Here is a 24,008-nt window from a genome sequence, read left to right on the forward strand (position 1 = left end):
CCATAGATTATGACATCTATTAACAAAATTAATAAAAATTGTTTTAAATAGATGACTTAAGACATGAAGCAAGTGATAATTTTCTAAGTGAAGTTATATAGAAATCACAGTCGAAAGATTCCAGAATTCTGTGTGCTTTATCCATGTCAATTTACACATATGCTAGGCTCATCTCAACGTTATTTGAAGATAACTGAAAACAGGATTAGAATAAAAAAAATCACGCAAATGGTTAGCTGTATTTTGTGACTAAATAGGTCTCTTTTATATCTCTTTATTTTATTTGAAAAATCTGGAAAATTTAAGTCACATCAAAAATAATGAGAAATAAACACCATTAGCTCCTTAAAAGACAATCAATAAAAAAAGAAATCAACATAGAAAAAATTGAACCTCATTTTGCACGTGGTCTTTGTATATTGTAGTGCTTTGTTATTGTGGATTATGTGACTATCCCATGAATCTGGGCTCAAATCACAAGGGCTACAGGAAGAAAATTTCAAAATCTAGAGCAGCTAATACACATGTGCAGTTGTTTGTAGGTTTCACTAAAGTAGCAGCTGGACATCAACTGTACAAAGGAAATAATTCTACTGCTTTGCAGGCAAGAATGTTAAGAAAAGCATACTGTTATCTTCTTAGATGAAATAAGAAGTCCACACTTTAAAAGCTGACTAAATGATCAGCCCTTTCAATAACGTGCCATTTTTAATGCACTCTAGATAATTCAAATTCTTCATCCCTCCACAACTATTAACATTCACAAATCATTGCCGAGGGGAATTTCCAGTTCTATTTGATATTTCATTTAGATTAGGAGTAACATAAACAATAATTCCAGTTGTTGAGAATATTTAATTTAGAATAAGCAAACAAATCAGATTCAACTCCATAGCATAACCTTTAGGAAAAATGAATTAAGATATATGGCATGTCCTTTGTAATTTAACTATAGACATTAGGGCAAAATGCCAGAAACACTCTGCAAGAAGGAAACAGAAGTCTTTGATAAAATATATTATACATTACAAGTAATTTTACCTACAATTTCCATTATATGATAGCATATTTTTTTCTGCTAATCAGAGACAGAAATATTTTTATGATATGAAAATGCATCATCATGAATAAAATAAATCAGGGAGTAGATGGCACAAGTGCTGGTTGGTTCTGTTAAATATTCTCATTATTTTGAATGATCTGGTGTTTTTGTCTATGTGAAATTATGAATGTATTTTATGTCTGGGCAGGAAAATTTGATTATTAGATAACTGCTGACACCCAATGTCAGGAATCTAACCTGAGTCAAAGTGGTAAAATATATATGAATGCATTTGTGATTGTGTGTGTGTCTGCAAATCTGTATTTAGAAGGAAGTATCTTATTTCCCTCAGAGTATATACTTAATTCTATTAGTTATACTTCATTAATGACTACAGATAAAAGTAATTAACATTTTGAGAAGTATGTTTATGTTCCTATGTTTGCATGAACAAACTAAAAAGTTATATTTTGGGTATGAGCTTTGTCGAAGGTCAGCTGAAAGTATAAATATCTTGAGAAAGATGTGAATGGCAATCATTTCAGTGTAGATCAATTTTAGACAACACTTGGAAGGATATGTAATCATATATGAAAATGTAACATTTATTGACTTTCAAAAGCTACACTATTCGAGAAATATTTAGGAAAACAAGTTAAATTATGGAAACATAAAAGTAATGTGATTATTTATTGCATACAGTTTTATATTTTAGTTTGTCAAGTAAAAATGCCATTTATTTCTACTGTATAGGAAGGAAAACCCTAAATATTATAGTTTGTGCCATATTTCACATTGAGAAGCTTTGTCTATATCAATGTTTATTTCTTTTGTTTCTGCTTTCCTATTCATAATTCTGCTTCTTATAGTATTCTTCTAAGTATTTTTCTTTCTGCCAGTTTGGGGCTTGAACATACTTTATGCTCTCAGTTTTTTGTTTTTTTTTTTGCTAACAGTAGTAAGTCTACTATTTGAACCATGCCCCTGCCAGAAATTTTTGTAGTTAATTGGAGATAGAACCTCATGAACTTTCCTACCAACCTGAAAAACCATTATCCCCTAAGTCTCGTACTTCTTAATCACTAGGATTATAGAGATGAGTCTTGGATCAGAAGAGTCAATGACTTTTCGTGTCTTATAGCTTCCACATGTTTGCTAGTAATTGCAATAATAAACTACCACAAATTGGGTAGCATTAACATTGTAAATACATTGTCTCTGAGTTGGTGGAATTAGAACTCCAAGATTAGAGTTGGCTTCTGATTCCTCTTTCCTTAGCATATTCAAGGCATTCTGCTTCTCTTGGAGTAGACTTTAACTTAAATGCTACCTTTGAGATTCTGTTTCCATATACAGTCACTTTGTAAGACAATGGGTTTTTTATCTTTAGTCTGATTTCAGTGGGACATAACATATTACTTAATAGATAGAAGAAAATCTCTAATATGAAATAATTTTTTGGGGCAGGGAAGTTATGGTTATAATTTAAAAAAATAGCAAAAGAGGTAAAGGTTTTATTAGAGCTTGTAAGACAAGTATGAAATCTTGACCTTAGACATTCCACATTTAAATTCCCAGCACTACTGGAGGATTGAACTCAAAACCTATACTTGTGAAAAGGCATCTCTACTACCACCATACCTGCAGATTATAATTTGATTGCTTATTTTGAGGTAGTACCACCATGCCTGGGTCTGCTTGGACTGAGGTCCTCCTAACACAAGCATAAAACATTTTGCCTGGAACTGGAATTCTCTAAGCTCTGTTTTCCAAGTAGATAATATTATAGATTTGAGCCACTTTATCCAGTAAAAGTATACCATCTCAAAATATCTTGATATTACCTATATTTGTGCTTAACATATATAGCTAACCTTAATTTTCTCCCTCTTTTATTTAGTACTCTGAGTTGAAAATATAGGCTTTCTTGATATACATGGCTTTGTTTGGGATGGAATACCATCACAATCAAAAATGTCTCACAAAAGTTTATGTCAAAAATAATGGAAAAGAAGGCTTCAGGTTGGAAAAAACACTGATCTTTAAGTTATGATTGCAGTATTATTAATAGTGTTAGTCAATGATTGCTTAAGTATCAGGAGGAAGGCAAAAATGTGAAAGATGTCAGGTCTCTGTAGAAATTTTGTAGTTGTCACTTCATGTTATCTTCCTTCCTTAAAGCTTGTTTTATTAAAACCCTCTGGGTGTATATTGATTGGACTGATTGTTAATCATCTCTGGAAATAAAGTTAATTTTAAAAGGATGATGCTGTTGTAAATAAAGGAATGAGCAGAGATATTGTCACAGATTGAGCCGACCAGGTTAACTGCTAAACAGCAAAAAAAAAAAAAAAAAAAAGCAAAGTTTAAAGTTTGATGATCCACATTGGAACATATACAGATAGATAGATAGATACATATAAATATACATATACATATACTTACATACATGAAAAATTAAATCTCCAGTAGAATATAGAGAAACTTGGCATAACAGGTATTAAACTATATCAAACTGGTTGCAGGAAAGGTAGAGTAAAGTATAGATAGTTTAGCATAGATTTTGCAAATATTTTGTAAAGAATGAAAATTCTTCCTTCATTATATACTTTACAAATATCCTTATTATGTTTTAAGATTTTTTGTGAAAATACCATACAGAGGGGTTACAAGTACAGAGAAAATGTAATGAGTACATTTCTTATCAAGCATTGTTACCTCCTCCTTTCGATCCCTTTATCATCCCTTTCCATCTCCCCTTCCCGACCCTCTCGCCCATCTTGAGCCAAAGTTGTAAATTTCATTCCTACATAGCATCTCATTGTTGCACTGAGTCCACCTGTATCCCTACTTAAACAACTTGGTTTTTCCCTTCCCCCTCCACAAATTATACCAACAACAAATACAGTGAAAGTATGTTAAGTATTTTTATATTGTAGTAGGAGCATCTATACAATGCTGAAAATTTGAATTACACCAAATATGCAACATGAGTAGGCACTGGTGGCTCAAGGATGTAATTTTAGCTAGTTAAGAGGCTAAGATCTGAAGATCTCAGTTCAAATCCAGCCTGCATAGGAAAGTTCATTAGATTCTTATTTCCAATTAACCACCAGGGCAAATGGAGTTCTAGTTCAGATTGTATGTCGAGCATTCCAGTTCAGATTTTATGTCGAGCACTGGCATAGAACACAAAAACACCAACCAGGCCCTGAGTTTAAGCCCTGGGATCAACAGAAACAAAAATATAAAATAAAACATGGAGTTAGATATTTTATAGTGAAGCATAATTTAATATACTCTACATTGTTAGAAAGACTAGACTTCCGTGTTAGCTTTATAACCTACCATAATAAGTGATGTTGTCAATTTATCAAACAGAAATGCTTATTCAGTTTTACAAGTTTGAAGGTTTCAGTGTATGTTCAGTTGGTTTTATTGCTTTGGCAGCCTGTGACAAGACAATGGCAAGGTGGGGAGTATGTCAAAGAGAAAAGTTTTTGACCTAGACTGATTAAAATATAAAATAAGAAAGTAGTTGAGAGTCTATGTTCTCATAGTTTTCACGCTGAAGAACTTAATCTCCAGAACTATTCAGATATTCTCCACAGTCTGGGAGGAAATAGAAAGTTATTTTTCTTTAACACATAGATCTTTCTGGGTTATTCTAAATTCAATTGGCAACACCTTCACAAATGACAATAACTTGTTCAGGGGAAGAATCAAGTAGATATTTCTGTAAATTCTAATCAGAACTCAGTAGACTAAATATTTTATGGAATTCTTATTAAAATATTTTCTTGCAGACGGAGTGGGTCTTTACACTACAAATGTGTGTATCTGTGTGTTTGTATGTGTGTATGTGTGTGTTTGAATAAACTAATATAACAATGTAGCAGAGAGAAGTATTAGTGGGGCTGGGAAGTGGCTTAGTTGTGGAGCCCTTGAGTTGCATGCATGAGGCCCTTGGTTCAATTCCTCAGCACCACATAAGCAAAAAGAAAAAAGCCAGAAGTGGCGCTGTGACTCAAGTGGTAGAGCGCTGACCTTGAGCTGAATAGCTGAGTGACAACGCCCAGGCCAGAATTCAGGTCCCCCAACTGCCCCCCCCCAAAAAAAATATTAGTATGGCCTTTCGTTTTTCTTCTTATACTATGAAAGTCTGTCACAATTCCCAATCAAATCCTATCCAAGATTCAAACATTAATGCTGTCCCAAAAGTTTTGCATGCATGAAAGGCTGGGAAGGTGGCTCATTGGTATAGCACTTACCTTACTTACCAAAAGTTTTGTATGCCAACCCAAGTACATCTACCTCATTTAAGATGGGCATGGTATATAAAATTTTAAATCCTCCAATTACGTTGTCACCAAGGAAACAACATATAATATTTCTTTAAAAATACCTAGATTGTAGAACACTTTACCCAGAAAATTGAAGGAATATATTTTATGGGATTTAATTTAAATATTTAGTCACTGAAATTGAAGTTTTATATCCACAACTCAGAGCCCTATTAAACTACATAATTGAAAAATTCATCTATTACCATCTTCCATGAACACAGTCCTTCCTGAAAACAAACCAGATGTGGTAAACAAATTAACATGTACGCCATTGTCAAATGCAGCTGTTCTAAAGCATGGAACTGATAGAGCAATTAATGCCTGGAAACAGCTAGTTCTAAGGAGTAAGGAAAGCGATTTTTCCACTATAAGTGGAAAAGTCCACAGATGTTTCAGATTGTGTTTCATTGCTGGCATTTGTGAGATATATTTTGGAAAGCACAATGAATGAAAGCATGCTGTTTTGTAAAACTTTGCTGGCTGACACACCAGGGAAGGAAAACTTTTGAAATGTTTCAAATGAAAAGACAGACAATAGGGTGGGTGAGTTGTGGTATGCAGTTTAAATAGAGACTGAAGCAAACCAAAGAATGGGAAAAATTCTTTTTCCTTAAGAAATGCTTTCTGGGTATATTGTGCTATAAACTATAATGATGAAATGATCATTTCTTTGGAAAAGTAAGGAAAAAACACTCACCCATTGAACTTCTTTTTAAAGTGAATCTTAAATGACAAGGATGAAGAAATTTAAATGGGTTCATGTTATCCAAGATTGTTTTAATTTTTGATTAAAAGTTAAAACAAACTGACAGGCTATTAGTCCATGAAGATTTACAGAGTAAGTCTCTGGCATATATTTTATCTTGTTCCTCTTTTTTGGGGGGTAATATAAATATTTTATTTCAAAAAAGCAACTTGGTTTTAACCATTACCCACAAAATTTATGCAGTCATAGAATAAGAAATTTTTTTTGATAAATTTAATACAATAGTAGGCTCATTTTATGCCAACTGTAAATATAAAAACCAATGACATCTTCACTGAACAACCACTCATAAAAATCATGAAATAATATAGTAAAACTCCATGTCATTTTTTTTGGTTGGTTGTGGACCTTGATTTCTGGGCCTGGGCAATGTCCCTTAGCTCTTCAGCTCAAGGCTACCACTGTACCACTTGAGGCACAGTGCCATTTCTGGTTTATTGGAGATAAGAGTCTCACAGACTTTCTGCCTAGGCTGGATTTCAACCACTATCCTCAGATCTCAGACTCCTGAGTAGCGAGGTTTCCAGGCATGAGTCACCAAAGTCCAGATCCAAGTCAATTTTTAAAAAGCAAGCTTATTGAAACTTCTAGCTTTTTCCAGTAAACAATCTTATTTTTTCAGAATTAACTTATAACTGAGTTATTTTTAGATGTAACCGTCAATTTTTTATAGAATCAAATATAATTCTATTACTCAGTATTTCACAAAAATCCACTGTAATTGACTTTCCCCAAAATCAATTATTACATACTACCTGACACACTATAATCATTACATTCCAAATAGTTTGGACCATTTCATATAAATTCTAGGTGCTATTTTACATTATAAATTCACATCTGTGGTTTTAAACTAAGGAGAAAAGATTTTAGAGGTAAAATCACATATGAATATGTAGTGTGGCTCAATTGAAACAAAAATTGTGAATTCATACAGACAAAATTATTTTCTTTCCACTAAATACTTTGAAGTAATACCATTGGAAATATTGAGGCAGGAAGTGGCAGAATTCAAATCTCATCAAACAATGTCTCTCTTATTCTGCTAACCCCTGCACTAAGAAGATGTCCCTTTTCCCAGTTGTCACAAAACTTGCAGTGTCTCTCTTAGAATTCTATTTGGAAAAGTTCTAAATCACTGATTCTTTTTTTTGTATTTTCTGTTATATAAAACAAAATATAGGCACAAAACAATTGAAATAAAATGCACACATATGTTGAAGTCATCACAGCTGGAAAAACAACCAACAAATTGGAACTTCCCCAGAACCAAAACATGTTGTGCCCAGTTTATTTTTTAAATTACAAAACCTTCAAACATACGTTAATTTAAGTAGAGCTATAACTGTCTCTCAGAAATAAGGTTGTGTTAATTTGTAATTAAATTCATCTGGATCAACCTAATATAGAAAATCCCTTGAATGGATCAAATTGTTTAAAACTAATGTAACTGTATGTAAAGTAAGATCTGCACATATTTAAAAGAAAAAATGCTACAGTATTAAATCACAAAAATCATAACATTCTTAAAAATTCTGAAATGCAATTAGTAATTCCAAAATATCCGTAATGAGAACTAAATACTACTGACTTAACAAGAACAAAAAGTGCAAATAATAGAATCTGAGCATTGTACATGAGTGTACATAATTTAATAATACTCCAAATTATACTGTTTTTAGAACACTGAATTTGGATTATCTAAAGGAAAACATCAGCACATTATATAAATGAAATTAAAAATCTCATGAAAAGAGAGAAGAGTAGTAGTTTCTGGATAATAATATTTTAATAAATGGTGGTCAAAATCTATTCCAGACTAAATTGTATACCTAATTAATTAGATCCAAAGAAGACCCAAGTTACTCGAGCTGATTTGAAACTGTGGCAAAGTAGTAGAATACAACTGTAACATTATTATGGATGTTGACTATGGCATGGAATTCATTTCCTCTTTGATCTGACAAATGAATATATGAAAGAACATAACTTCTCCAACGAAATATCAAGACCTAACTAAACATATAACTAGAAAATTCATCATGCAATCCGTATTGCAACTGGGATAAAAAGAAAAATCTGTCATACTGATTCTGTATTTATTTTAAATGTTAGCTTTTTTCATAAATTATTTCCTTTGCCTTGCATTTTTAAAACATTGTGTTAAATGATTTATATCTTGGTAACTAATTTTGGATGCCTCCTTAAATTTTGTTCTGGGTATAATATCTCACTTCAGTTCCTAACCCATGAAATGATGTTGTTTACAAAACAAATGCTAATAACCACTGTTTATAATACACAAAATCTCATAAGAATGATTTCAGGAAGCACAGGTTAACATTTTGATATCGTGGTCTCATGACTGATGAGGCCTATCTGCATGAGAAGTTGTACCTAGATTCCTCAGCCTAAATTTAGCTACTGTTAAAAAATGTTTATACCTTTATCTGTCACCCATCAGAGGTTAAACCTGAGTATAAAGTCTAAGGAAAATCATAAGGCAAGAATTTAGCTCTTCTGGGTATAAAGTAAACCAAAATGCAGCACACAGTAACTCATTGGACTAAAGTCAACATATTTCTCTAAAACATGTTAAGTATTCCCTTACAATATGTATTATTCTCAAGAAGGGAATGAAGAATGTGAGAAGAGGATTAAGCAAGTATTGTCTTCAAATATACATAATTTGGATTTAGCTCTTTATTTCGTTATAGGAATTTTTGATAAAAACTGTTTGAATAATTGATTTCCTGGTCAGGTATAATATATCCTAGTTACATATACCAAACCGCATTCAGAAAATGGTATATAGTAATTGAGTAGAAAAATATTCTATAAATAACAAAAAGTATATACCTATAGGATAATATTTTGAAGAGTCAATTGGAAATATTCTAATATAATAATTTGAACAATTTCACATTGACAGTAATTATCTAGAATACTTTAATGCTAATTGGACAAGATTGTCCTTCTAAATGAGCAAAACCTATTTCTCCTTTTACTTTATCAGGGAAATATCTAAGCTAAAAATGGAAATTAACATATGAATCTATAACAACTGGAATGAATTTTACTTTTTATTAGCAAATATTAATTTCACAAAAGTATTTTATTGTATTATACACATATGTCCACGTAATGTAGCTTGTTACATTTTATTCATTTTATTAATTTCCTTATCCTATTTTTATACTTATATTTTATTATGTCATCATACTAACTAATGAAATATTTGAACATATTTACTCCACAATATTTCTCTTCATCTCCTCTCTTACTTTTTTTCCAAGCTTAATCAGTTCCATCTTTTACACCTGGGTCATTCATTTTATTTTCTGGGTCTAGAGTCTGCATATGAGAAATCTAATATTTGTTTTACACAGTATCGCCTACTGCTTTTATATGATGGTTTCCAATTCTATTTTCTTGAAGTTGATATGTTTTCATAATTATGTGTGGCTAAATAGTATATCATTGTGTGTGTGTATATATATATATATATATATATATATATATACATATATATATATATATATATATACATATATATATATATATATATATATATATATACACATATATATTACAGTTTCTCTCTTCAATGAGTGATTAAGGAACATGTAGTTAATTCTGTACTTATTTATGCTTTTTTATGTGGGAGAAGGAAGGATGGAAATAATGATGTTTGGAATAAGAAACATGCTCTTTAGACAGGCACTCTTCTATTTGAAACATCTCTCAGCTGCTCTTTCATCAGTATTTCAATAATGCATTGTATTTAAAAATAAAATTTGATTACATTTGCAAAGGTGTTCTTTTTCAGCATATATATTATTTTTTATTTTAATGTCACATTTAGTATGTCATATGAGTAGGGGGATGTATGTGAGCATGAAAATCTAGGCATGTTTGTACATGTAGCTGACTCAAAGGAAACTGAATGTATGTGAGATACAGGATTCAAATAAAAGTTTGAGACCTGTAAGTTGCTAAATTGATATATATGTCCAGTTTGTGGAGTGTGATTTCAAGATCACATTTGGGTAGGTTTTATACCAAGTAAGTAGATGTTTCTAATCCAAAATGGTAACGAAGAAAACAGCAACTCTGTTTCATAATCATTCAGTCTTAGTACTCCGTACATTGTAATAAGTGGAAAAAATGATTGAAAGTATGGTGGGTTAGTAGTAAGCCTTTAGACACTACATTTTCCCCAAAATCTTCAGATGTACTCTTTGGATATAAATTACAAGTATATTTATAAACATACAGATATAATATGATCTTATATATGTAAATATATGTATATATTATAAATACATAATATGTTTACTTGTATTATAAATGTGTATCAAATATTGATTTATATTTAATGTAATTCTTCTCATCATAGATACATAGACAGACAGATAGATAGATAGATAGATAGATAGATAGATAGATAGATAGATAGATAGATAGATAGATAGATAGATAGATAGATGGATAGATAGATGGATGGATGCATGGATGGATGGATGGATGGATGGATGGATGGATGGATGGATGGATGGATAGATAGATGGATAGATAGATAGATAGATAGATAGATAGATAGATAGATAGATAGATAGATAGATAGATTAGATAGATAGATAGATAGATAGATAGATAGATAGATAGATAGATAGATAGATAGATAGATAGATAGATAGATAGATAGATAGATAGATAGATAGATAGATAGATAGATAGATAGATAGATAGATAGATACTTTTTTTTGGTCAGTCCTGGGGCTTGAATTCTGGGCTTAGGTGCTGTCCAAGTGCTCTTCAGCTCAAGGCAAGAGCTCTACCGCTTGAGACATAGCGCCACTTCCAGTTTTCTGGTAGTTTATTGGAGATAAGAATCTCATGGAATTTCCTGCCTGAGCTGGCATTGAACTGTGATCCTCAGATCTCAGCCTCCTGAGTAGCTAGGATTATAGTCATGAGCCACGGGCACTGGACTATACTTATATCTGAGATTTGTTAGTGGAACAAAGGGTACAGAAACTATTATTCTTATCATGAAAGGACTTCACACTGACAGGTATAATTACAAGAAGAAAAACAATAACTATTTAGAGTGGCACAAAAATCCCTTAGGTGCCTAGCAAGACAGCATATGTTTCCAGACACTGCATGTGGTGTGAGCAGTTTGCAACCCAAGCGACTGAGGAAGATATTGGACCCTAAACAAACCTGACAATTGCATAAACACCACCCTCTATGACAGATTTAGCAAGGCCTGTCTTAGAGATTCTTGTTAGGGATATGATGAAAAAATTTATATTTTAGTTGTGATTACAGAACTCTTTTACACATAACACTCAGCCATTAACTATATTTAACATAGTTCCTATTGCTCTAACTTATGTTTTCTTGGCTCAGTAAACTGTTTTTTGTTTGTGACAAATTAGCTGTTCAAAACATAGACATGGGTTTTTAATATTTTTGAAATTACTGTCTGCAGAGTGTTGCATGAGTTGAGCTTCTTTCTCTTTACCATATCATAGGAATAAACTTAATCTGATTCAAACTTGGAAACAGGTAGCTTGTTTTCTCTCCTAGAAAACCATCTATATGGACTTCTTCACATGAAAACAGACGCTCATTTACTTGCAAAAGTCTGTCAGTGAGACAAACCTAACTCACCCATATGAGGTGAATTCTTCTCCCATGCATCCTTTACATTAAAAATTGTAAGAACTGTTCAGTAATGTGCATACTTTTTAATATGAAGTGTGACTCCTATTTTCCATAATATGAATCAAGCAGAGGAATCAGTTTAACATGTGAAAGAGCCTTAAAAAGAGTCTTAGACCTTGAAAATTGTCCTAGGTATGAATTTTTGGAGAAATATCCCATTTCAAAGACAAAGGACTCATTTTTTTAATCTTGTGCTGGTACTGGGGTTTGAACTCCTGGCCTTGAGCTCTATCTGGGCTTTAATTCTCAATGCTTGCTCTATACAAGCTGAGCCACACCTTCACGTCTTCCTTTTACCACAAGTGCAGAAAAGAATCTCTTAGGTTTATCCACTTGTAATAGCTTCGAATTGCAATTGTCAAATTTGAACCTACCGACTATACAGGTGCAAGCCACTAGTGCTGTGCTAGAACTCACTTCTTAAGAATAAAAAATCACAAAAAGAGGAAAAAAAATGTTCAATTATTTATATGTTGTCTGATAAACCAAAGCACTTGCTACTGGAAGAGAAAAAGAGAGAAGATAGAGATGAATATGCAGGAGAGAGACACAAAGAAAGAAGAAATGAAGGGAGGTTAAATGAGGGGAGGGGAGTGGAAGGCAGGATATGAGAGGAGGGCGTAGCTGAGTAGAATTGTCTACTCTTCACTAAGGTTTTGTTGGACAATCAGTACCTTTGCTTTTATGTAGCCAAAGCTTTTTATTTTTGGTAGTAGTAAGCTGAGATATAAAATACCAATTTATGGGTAATAACCTGTTAGTGTGCTTCCTTCTGCACCAAGGAAGCCACAGTTAGGTTACTGTCAGAGAGATGGCAAGAGTAAGCAATTTCAGTGATTCTGAGAAACAATAATTGACATGCCAGGAATGCCCCCTTGTATGGTGAAGTCAAGCATCACTTTTGTTCCCTGCTCCAGTCTTCTTCTTAACAACAACAGCAGAAACAGAAGAGGAAGGAGATATCTGAGTAATGATCATCTCTCTGTTTACCCTCATTCCTTGGTCTCTCAAAAAATAAAGCGAAAGGAGACTTAAACTGAACTAGTGGGGAACATGGGAGGAAAAAGTTCAGTCTAACTTATTGTGAAACTTTTAAAATAATTGGAGCAGCATTTCAAATACTGAAATAAAACTTTTTAAATTATTAACAAAAGGTAACTCGAAATTTATCGAAAATTTTAAAGACTACAGGGCTCACTACATAGTGGAATCTGAAAATTAAAACTGACTCCTGCTTCTATCATAGGAAATTAAAGATCATCCCTAAACTTCCAATATTAGGTAAATTGCCCTTGATATTCATTTATACTGTGTGAATATAATGCAGAAGATATGACTTTAAATTTAGACTGCTGTAGTGATAAGTGATGGGAATTCATGATGGATAACATAATGCTGAGAGCATGGAAATTACTTCCCTTCCATCTTCAATATGTAGAGAGTAAAAGTGCTCTATTGGATGTCCCTGAAAGTCCAATTCTAAATTTAGGACAGAAGGTGAATCGTAAAGGAGACCTATCTTAGCCATTCAGAGATTAGAAATGTGGAGAAATATACTCATTTATGTAGGTCAAACATGGAAGAGAAGATGTGGCAAACCCATCACCAAATGCCAAAGTAGAGATATTTAACAAAATAACATGAAGTTGAAACAACTATTAAAAGAGGATTTGGGCAAAAAAAGAGTAGGGTAGAAGAATGGAGAGGGAAATGGTGGACTAATACAGTCATAACATTCAATGTACATATGTGAGAATGTAAGTAGGAAACATGAAGGGATAGGTGGGGTTGGGGTAAGGGAAGGAAGAAAAATGTGAAGTTTGACAATGATCCAGATGCACTGTATATTGAAATGCACATACACTCTATTCAACACTGACTTGATGAAGCAAAACCCCTTTGCACAACTAGCTAAACATAAATTTTTTGAAGTTTTAATATTCAGAGACCAGAAGCATAAACCTTTAGAGATAAATAAGAAGAGAGAATTGACATATTGTTGAGGCTTGTTTCCCTTTCGATATACAAAATTTAATATGTCAAGTCTGCTGCAAATGTAACTTTAATTTTGCCTATTCTTTTAAGCAAATCGCTTAAAATATAGAGAATCAAATTCCAATATCCTTTCATTTCCAATAAAAAAAATCTTATGCACCTTTAAGTTTCTCAGTTATTTCTAAATACCTTAATGCAATGCATTATTGGAACTAAATTCATTCCATATTTAAATTTATTTTTCTTTGTTGTTGTGGAAATACTGTACAAAGGGGTTTCAATTACATGGGCAAGATAATAAGTACAGTTCTTATCAAGCATTGTATCCTCCTCCTTTGTTTCACCTTCCCATAACTTCCCGTCCTCTCCCTGCATCCCACCCAATCCTCACTCCCCCACCACCAAAATTTTAAAGTTTGTTTTTGGCATAATGACTTAGACATCTCATTGTTGTAATGGGTCCAACTGTATCCCTATTATTTAAACCATTTGTTTTTTCCCTTCCCCTCCACAAATTATACCAACATCAAGTACAATGATAGCAGGGAAGGTACAGTAGGGGAGGGACATACAAAGCAAAAAAGAAATAATCTTATAAATGTGTTAGAAACAATAGCATGAAAGGAAAAAAAAACATTTGAATATATATCTTAGGGTTCATTTCCCTTACATAAACTTGTCTAAGAGTTTCTGTTTGTCTCAGACATATACTAGTTATTGAAAATAAGGGAAACCATGGCACTTATGTTTCTTTGGGCCTGGCTTACATCACTTAATAGATTTTTTTCCAAGTCTTTCCATTTCCTAACAAATGGGTCAATGTCATTCTTTCTGATGGAGGCATAAAATTCCAGTGTGTATATATACCATATTTTCTTGATCTACTCATCTACTAAGGTGCATCTGGGTTGGTTCCATATATTAGCTATGGTAAAATGATGCAATAAACGTAGTTGTGCTGGAAGGTCTACTGTGGTCTTGTATGTGAACATTTGGTTAAATACCCAAAGTGGGATTGCTGGGTCATAGGGGAGCTCTATGTGGAGTCTTTTGATGAACCTCAATACTGATTTCCAAACTGGTTGAACAAGTTTACACTCCCATCAACAATAAAGTAGTGTTCCCTTCTGTCCACATCCCCTCCAGCATCTGTTGTTATTAGAGTTCTTGATTATAGCCATTCTAACTGGGGTGAGGTAGTATCTCAATATTATTTTGATTTACATTTCTTTTATGACTAGGGAGGTTGAGCATTTCTTCATGTGTGTATTGGCCACCCTTCTTTCCTCTTCAGAGAATTTTCTCTTTAAGTATTTAGCCCACTTATTTATTGGGCAGTTGTTTCTTTGAAGATTTGTTGGGGGATTTAAATTTTTGAGTTAAAGGTATATTTTCGATCTGAGACCCTTGTCCATTTTATGGCTAATGAAGATCTTCTCCCAATCCGTAGACTTTCTATTAATCTTGCTAGCTATGTCCTTTGCCATGCAGAAGCTCTGCAATTTTATGCAATCCCAATTGTCCAACCTTTCTTTGATTTGTTGTTTCCGGGTCTCTATTAAGAAAATTTTGGCTTGTGCCAACAAGGCCTAGGGTTTCTCCAATTCCATCCTGTAATGTTTTCAGAGTGTCTGCTTTGACTGCGAGGTCTTTGATCCATTTGTAGTTGATTCTGGTACAGGGTGATATATAAGGATCTAGCTTTAGTGTTCTACAAGTTGTTAACCAATTTTGCCAGCACCATTTACTGAAGAGGCTGTCTTTCTTTCATTCTATTTTTTAGCTCCCTTACTGAAGATTAGATGGCTATAGGTCTGTTGGTTCATTTCTGGGTTTTCAATTCTATTCCATTGGTCCTGAGGTCTGTTCTTGTGCCAGTACCAAGCTCTTCTGATTACTATGGCTTTGTAGTTGAATTTGAATTTGGTATTGATATTCTTCCAGCACTGTTCATTCCGTTAAGGATCATTTTTGCTATTCAGGGTCTTTTATTGTTCCATATGAATTTTTTGATTGCCTCTTCTATTTCCTTGAAGAATGAGGTTGGAATACTGATAGGTATCACATTTAATTTGTAGATAGCCTTGGGAAGTATTGCCATTTTCACGATGTTGATCTTTCCCAGCCCAGGAGCCTGGGAGTTTTGCCACTTTATAAGTTCAGTTTTGATTTCCTTTTTCAGTTTTTTAAAGTTTTCATCATAGAGGTCCTTCACTACTTTGGTTAAGTTAATTCCTAGGTATTTTATTTTTTGTGGGGCTATTACGAATGGAGTTGCTTTCCTAATTTCAGCCACACTTTTCTTATTGTTGGCATACAGAAAAGCCATTGATTTTTGAGGGTTAATTTAAACCCTGCTACTTTGCCAGAGTTTTGAATCAGCTTTAGTAATTTTGGAGTGGACTCTGTGCGATTCTTTAAATACAAGATCTTGTCATCTGCAAAGAGGGAGCGTTTTACTTCTTCTTTTCCTATTTGGATCCCTCTTACATTTGCATCTTATCTTATTGCTGTAGTTAGGGATTCCAATACTAGATTGAAGAGAAGTGGAGAGAGTGGGCATCCTTGTCTCATTCCTGAGTTAAGAGGAAATAGCTTTATTTTTTCACCGTTAACTATAATGCTGGCTATTGCTTTGTCATATACAGCCTTTATTATATTGAGAAATGTTTCATGGATTCCTCATTTTTCCAGAACCATCATAATAAAGGGGTGTTGGATCTTGTTGAATGCTTTATCTGCATCTATTGAGATAACCACGTGGTTCTTATCCTTGCTGCTGTTGATGTGCTGAAGTATATTAATTGATTTGCATATATTAAACCAGCTTTGCATCCCTGAAATGTATCCTGTTTGATCATGGTGTATGATTTTTTGGATAAATTGTTGAAGTCGATTGACCAAAATTTTGTTGAAAAACTTTGCAATAATCTTGATCAAAGAAATGGGTTTATAGTTCTCTTTCCTTGATGAGTCCCTTCCTGGTTTTGGGATGTGTGTTATGATGGCCTCATAGAATGAGTTCAGTAGTGAACTTTCTTTTTCAGTTTCATTGAAGATTTGGAGGAGTATTGGTGTGATGTCTGCTTTGAAGGCCTTGTAGAATTCCTCTGTAAAACCATTTGGTCCTGGGCTTTTCTTAGATGGGAGGTCTCTTACTGTTGTTTCTATTTGAATGCTTGATATAGGCCTTTTAAGATAGTTTGACTCATCTTGGCTTTGTTTCGTCATGTCTTTATTTGCTAGGATAAGGTCCTTTTCTTTCAAGTTCTCAAACTTATTAGTATGAAAGTTTTAGAAGCATTCCCTTATAATGTTCTGAATCTTAATTGATTCTGTGATGATGTTTCCATTCTCATCTGTGAGTTTATTTGGGTACGTTCTCTTCTCTTTCTGATAAGATTTGCTAAGGGTCTCTCAATTTTGTTAATTTTTTCGAAGAATCAACTCTTTGGATTCTTGAATCTTTCTATTATTTTTTTACATTTCAATTCATTTAATTCTGATTAAATTTTAATTATTTATTTCCATTTTCTGGATTGTGTTTATCTTGCTGCTCTTTTTCAAGGAGGCTCATTAAATTGGTTTCAGATCTCTCCAATTTGTTGATGTAGGAACTCAGAGCTAGAAACTTGCCTCTGACTACTGCGTTTGCTGTGTCCCAGAGGAGCTAGTAATTGGTGTGTTCATTTTTGTTGAATATCATGAACATTTGAATTTCCTTTCTAATCTCTTCCATGACCCACTCATGATTCAGCAGTGTGTTGTTCAGGATCCATGTGTTACATGACTTTCTTTGGTGGCTTTTGGTGTTGAATTATAATTTTATTCCCTTGTGGTCTGATAGAATGCAAGGTATAACTTCAATGTTTCTGAATTTGGACAAGTTTGCTTTGTGGCCTAAAATGTGGTCTATTTTGGAAAATGTTCCATGTGTCTTCTGAGAAAAACGTGTATTCTGATGCTGCTGGGTGAAATATTTGATAGATGTCTGTTAAATCTAGTTGATCTATGCAGTTGTTTATATCTGGAGTTTCTCTGTTGAGTTCTTGAGAAGTTCATCTATGTAGTGTGTTAAAGCCCCCAACGATTAAGGTCTTTGGATCTATGTGGGATTTGAGGGAAAGTAGTGTTTCTTGGATAAATTTGGGTGCTCCGTTGTTTGGCAAATAGATATTCAGAATGGTAATATCTTCCTGAAAGAGTGATCCCTTAATTAGTATGCACCATCCTTTTCACTAATTTTAATTAAAAGTCTTTTATCTGATATTAGGATTGCAACTCCTTCCTGTTTATGGGGGCCGTTTGCTTGGTAGATTTTGTTCCAGTCTTTAAAATTGAAAATGTGTTAGTTTTTGTGGGCAAGATGTGACTCCTGAAGGCAGCAGATATAAGGATCTTGCTTTTTAATCCAAGTAGACAGACTTTGTCGCTTAATTGGAGAGTTAAATCCGTTAATGTTGAGAGATAGAACTGAGAGGTATTTGAGAGTTCCTGCCATTTTATCCAACTTCTTCGGGCTGCGGCAACTGTGTTCTTCCTATGGTTCTTGGATGCTCAGTTTGGGTGCTGTTTCTTGGTCTTTATTGTGGTCTTGTTGGTTTTCTCTGTGGAGGATATCTTTAAGATTCTTTTGTAGGGTTGGTGTGGTGGAGATATACAGTTTCAATTTTTCTTTGCCATGGAAGTGTTTTATTTGACCTCCGATTATTAAGGAGAGTATAGCTGGATAAAGTATTCCTGGTTGTTGTTTGTCTTTAGGGCATTGCTTACATCATTCTAGTCTCTTCTTGCTTTGATTGTCTCTGCTGAGAAATCTGAGGTGATTCTAATTGGTTTCCCTTTATAGGTGATTGATCTTTTCTTCATGACATCTTTAAGGATCTTTTCCTTGGTCTGAATTGATCCTGTGCATATAATGTGACAATGGGAAATCCTGTTCTGGTCTGGTCTATTGGGAGTTCTAAAAGCTTCTTGTATCTGAATAGGCCTATCTTTTTGCATGTTTGGGAAGTTCTCTGCTAGGATCTTGTTAAACAAATTTCCTAGACCATGGATTTCTGGTTCTACGTGCTCCTCTACAACAATTATCCTCAGATTAGACCTTCTAATGGTGTCTTCCAAGGGTTGAATGTTGAATAGATCTATCATATTTCTTAGATTTGTCTAGGATGGTTTTATGTCCTTTCTCTATAATATCTAGGATGTCTTCTATTCTCAGAATTCAATCTTCTTCATGGTCTATTCAACTATCCAGGTTTTCTAATTTTTTTTTTCTTTTCCTTCTAGTTGGTCGGCTTTTATGACTTCAAATTCTTTGTTGGATCTTTGTTTTAGATCTTGTATGAAATTCTTTACTTCCTTAATTTGGTGTTCAATGTTTATTCTCAATTCACTTAGTTGATTGGTTATGATTTCCTTGGAATTCCATTCCTTCTGTTATGATCCATTCAGCATTCCCTTTGTGGACTCCCTGACTTCTTTCAGCTCTCTGTTTATGGATTCCATGAATGCCTCTATTGATCTTTGTCTATGCTCATCTTGCTCTTGCAATTCCTGTATTACTCTTTGATTAGCTTCCTCACGTTCATGCAATTACTGTAGTTCTCTTTGACTGATCTCAGCCTGCTCACACAATTCTTTTATTTCTCTTTGAGTGTTCTCAAGCTGCTCATGCAATTCCTTTATCTATCTTTGAGTAGCTTCCTCACACCCATGAGCTTCCTGTTTTGATCTTCGGTTTGCTTCCTCTCTCTCCCTATCATGCTCAAACAGAGTCCTTTGCAGTTTTTCAATCTTTTTATTTATCATGTTTACCATTATTGTTTGTAGAGCTTTTTGGGAGTTCTCCTCTGGATTATTCATTATCTGTTCTGTCCACTGATTATCATGAGTGGGAGTTGAGATACCCGGACGTGACATTTTTCTTGTGTTTTTCCGGTTATTTTGCCCATTTGGGATGAGAGTGACAGCAGTTTGTGCTAGAAAACTATCTTAAGGCAAGCATCAGCAAAGTCTGTAGTTGCACAGTCAAAAGCATGCAGATATAATCTAGTTCAACAGATATATTTTTCAACATCAAACAACTATGCATTAATAGGCTACGAACAGCAAAGAAGAATTTGACAAACCAGAAGTTATTAGTTTTAGCGAGAGATGTGGGTATAAATACGAATAGAGGGATGTGGAAAGGTAGAGGGAGAGCTAACTTAGTCCTAATCTAAAAGCAGGGAATAGGTTGGATAGAATGATAGTAGAGCCCGGGGAAAAAAGAAAGAGAAAAAAAAGACAAGGAAAAATAGTAAAACAAAAATTAAAAACTTAAAAGTGAAACACTTAAAATTATGCAAATTAAAAACATAATATTCAGAGAAGGACGGGAATAGGATAAGAGAAAGGGAGGGATAGAAAGGAGACGTGAAAAATTAAAAAATAAAAATGCTTAAATTTTATACTGGTATATAGATGCAGTACTGCTATTTAGGAATTTAATTCTAAGAGGTTTTGAATTCAGTAATGAATTTCTGGATTAAGTGTGTATACAATGGGGGATAAGTTTTCCTTGTATGTTTTTAATATATATTTTTATTATAAATACTGTACAGAGGGGTTACAGTTACATAAGTAAGGTAATGAGTACATTTCTTATTGAGCATTGTTACCTCCTCCTTTGTTTTTAACCCTACCATCCCTTCCCTTCACACCACCCCACCTCCTCCCTTCACCCATCCTCTGGTAGAGTGTCTTGTATATTTCATTGTTACAATGGGTCAACCAGTATCCTTTCCTTATATCTTAAATGAAGAAATGCTGGCTTGATTTATGCTGATTCTACTTTTGTAGACACATCTAAAATCAATGGCCAAGTCCAAGAGCACATAAATGAAATGCCATCTTTTTTTATCAGTTGGTATAATTGTGTTCTACACATTTATTGACAGGTTAAAAATTATTCTCAAACTTTAAAACATTAAAAATACTTTCTTTTTTTTCTTATTTTCTTGGCCAGGAAATCAGCAAGACCTCAGTCAGCATTTCTCATATAGGAATTTTCACATGGGTTAGTAAAATGTATATGTAGAGTCCAGTTTTCGGAGGACTCACACATCTGCCTAGGAATTCATGCTGGTTGTTGGGAAAAGAGCTCAAGTAAGGATGCCATTTAAAGCCTTATAACTTTACTCTTTACCAGGGTATTTTCCTGCTACTTCGGTGGTTGAGAGTGTCTACAAGAGTAAGCATTCCGTGAGGAGCAGGGAGACACCATATCACTTATACTTACTGAGGTTTCCAAGTGACTTGCTATCACTTGTACTGCATTTTGTAAATCAAATCTCTCTAAAACTACCAGTTTTAAGAGATAACAGGATTGGTAAATGAACTATGAGAGACAAATACATCTTCAACATATATTGTTCCAAGTATTCCGTTTAAGGCATATTCAACAACTGGGGGAAATTGTGTTTTTTTTTTGTGTAATTATGTGTCTTTCTCCATGTGCGCATGTATACATGTGTATATGTATGTGTGTGACTAGTAGCATACATGTGTACATTATGGCTTATATCATCAAATAAAGTAAGGAATCTCTAAATTTTTAACAAAAACTGTATAGTTAAAGTCTTAACTCTTCACTCTGCTTCTTTACACAAAGACTTTGCAACTTCTCATTAATAAAGTTTCCATATACTCTAAAATGTACATACTTAATACTTAATGTCTACTACCATAAATCTTAAGTACTTTATCAAAAAGTTTTATACCTGCCAAACAGTCCTATTTTTGGCATATATAAGCAAAATCCCAAAATTAAGCATATTTAAAACATTAAAACTGTTTTTTTAGGGGGGAGGGTCCGTTTGTGGGGCATGAACTCTGGGCCTGGGCACTGTCCCTCAGCTCTTCAGCTCAAGGCTAGTGCTCTACCACTTGAGCCACAGCGTCACTTACTGCTTTTTTCTTTTTGCTTATGTGGTGCTGAGGAATAGATCCCAGGGCCTCATGCATGCAAGGCAAGCACTCTACCACTGAGCCACCTTCCCAGCCCTAAAACATTAAAACTTTAACAAACCTAAACACTTGCTGCAATTTTCATTTTGACAGGTGCCTTGTATAGAATAATTGAATTCCTTCTCCTACACATCTCTTGAACTACAAATATCTGGAATTATTTTGTTTTTGGCATGTCTATCTTGATTTTATTCTTAAATGTGTGCTTATGTAAGAAGTACATGATTCTAAAATTTCACAACAATTCTTTTGAACTTATTTTTGTTGAATTGTCTAGTTTCATAAAATCAATACAAATTATACTTTATATATAAAAAATGTTCTTTGCTCAATTTAGCATCACATGCACTAACATTGGAATGATACAGAGAAGATTAGCATGCCCCCTGCGCAAGGATGACATGAAAATTTGTGGAGCATTCCATATTTTTACAACAACAGATGCTGAAAGGTATGTGGCCACAAGGGAACCGTACTGCATTCTTGGTGGGAGTGTAAACTTGTTCAACTACTTTGGAAAGCAGTATGTAGGTTCCTCAAAAGACTCCATATAAAACTCCTCTATGACACATTAATCCCACTTTTGGGGATCTACCCAAATGATCATAAACAAGACCATACTAAAACTACCAGCACAACTATGGTTATTGCAACATTATTTATGATAGCTAGTATATGGAACCAACCCAGATGGCCTCACAAGATGAATGGATCAAGAAAATGTGGTATATATACACAATGGAATTCTATGCCACCATCAGAAAGAATGACATCGCCCAATTTGTTAGGAAATGGAAACTCTTGGAAAAAATTTTATTGAGTGAAATAACCCAAGTCCAAAGAATCATAGGTCCCATGATTTCCCTTATTTTCAATAACAAATGTATGTCTGGGATAAGCAGAAAAGTTGAAAAGCTATGTACATAGAACCAGATATGATGATGTTAAAGAAATTGAACCCAAGATAGTGACACAAGTGGTTTTTTCTTTCTTGCTATTGTTTCTAACGTACTTATAATGAGCGATGGCATGTTTTTTTGTTTCTTTGTATGTTTCTCCCCACGCTATAACCCCTGTTTTCTCTGTATTTGAAGTTGGTGCACATACATCTTGAATGTATGCTTCTCTAATTTGGGGAGGGGAAGGGAAAAATTGCTCAAATAAGGATACAGGTTGACCCATTGTAACAATGAGATGCACAAGACACTATGTTGAAAAATGAACTTTATAATTTAGGTGGAGGAAGGAAGGGGGAGGGAAGTGTACTTGTGGAGGTGGAAGGGAAGGGATGATAGGGGAAATATAAAGGAGGAGGTAAGAATTCTTGTTAGGAAATGTACTAGTTTCCTTGTTCATGTAAATGTGACTCCTCTGCACAGTATTATTACAATAAAAAACATATAAAAATGTTCTGAGAGGAAGAGTTTATTTCCTCTATTTTACCCATATAATATCCCTAACAAAGAAATTAATGCAGAACACTGATATGAAGGTAATTTGAATAAATGTATGTGAGTGTGAGTGCCGCAGCATTCAAGCAAACACGCGTGTACCTGCTAACACACGTCATACATGTATATCATCATGCTCAGAGTTTAAAATCGGGGCTTCAAGGTCTTGCTAGGCCTTTCCTATCTAGATTGGTGATCTACTATGTAAGCTACATCTCAGTTCCTGGCTCTTTGCTAGTTCATTAAACATTTTGAAAAATAATTTCATGAAGTTTTTTTTTTGGCCCTGATTGGCTCCCAAGTGTAATCCACAGATCTAGTCTCCTGAGCAAATATTCAGAGTAGATAGGATTATAAGTGTGACCAGCCAGCACAATGTTTTTATAATAATTTTAAAAATAAAAGAAAATTTACTTTATGGGTGCCTGTTGTATCATCTCCTTATTTGAAAGCCTTTTGGAGTGATTATATGTCAATTTAATTCGTTTGGGGATTGTGAAAAGATAGTAAGTGATGATATTTAAAAGTTCTGGTACGTTTTAAAAAAGAAACTGGAACTGTGGGACAGAAGAAATTTGGCTGTCTTCGGACCTCAATTTGTAAGCTCAGCTCTGTGCATGATACCCCAATGTCACCACCCCAGTCTGTGTTGAAGACAAAAT

General features: G+C 33.9%; 1 non-coding gene across 1 annotated transcript; it reads left to right on the forward strand.

Moving 5' to 3' along the window:
- The first annotated feature begins 22,219 nt into the window (after positions 1–22,219).
- Positions 22,220–22,326, forward strand: LOC122100158. Its single transcript, XR_006146114.1, has one exon. It is a non-coding gene; the product is annotated as a U6 spliceosomal RNA (small nuclear RNA).
- The last annotated feature ends 1,682 nt before the right edge of the window (positions 22,327–24,008 follow it).

This window comes from Dipodomys spectabilis, unplaced genomic scaffold, assembly GCF_019054845.1.
Source record: "Dipodomys spectabilis isolate Male_0828 unplaced genomic scaffold, ASM1905484v1 ptg000567l, whole genome shotgun sequence".
NCBI classification, from domain to species: Eukaryota; Metazoa; Chordata; class Mammalia; order Rodentia; family Heteromyidae; genus Dipodomys; species Dipodomys spectabilis.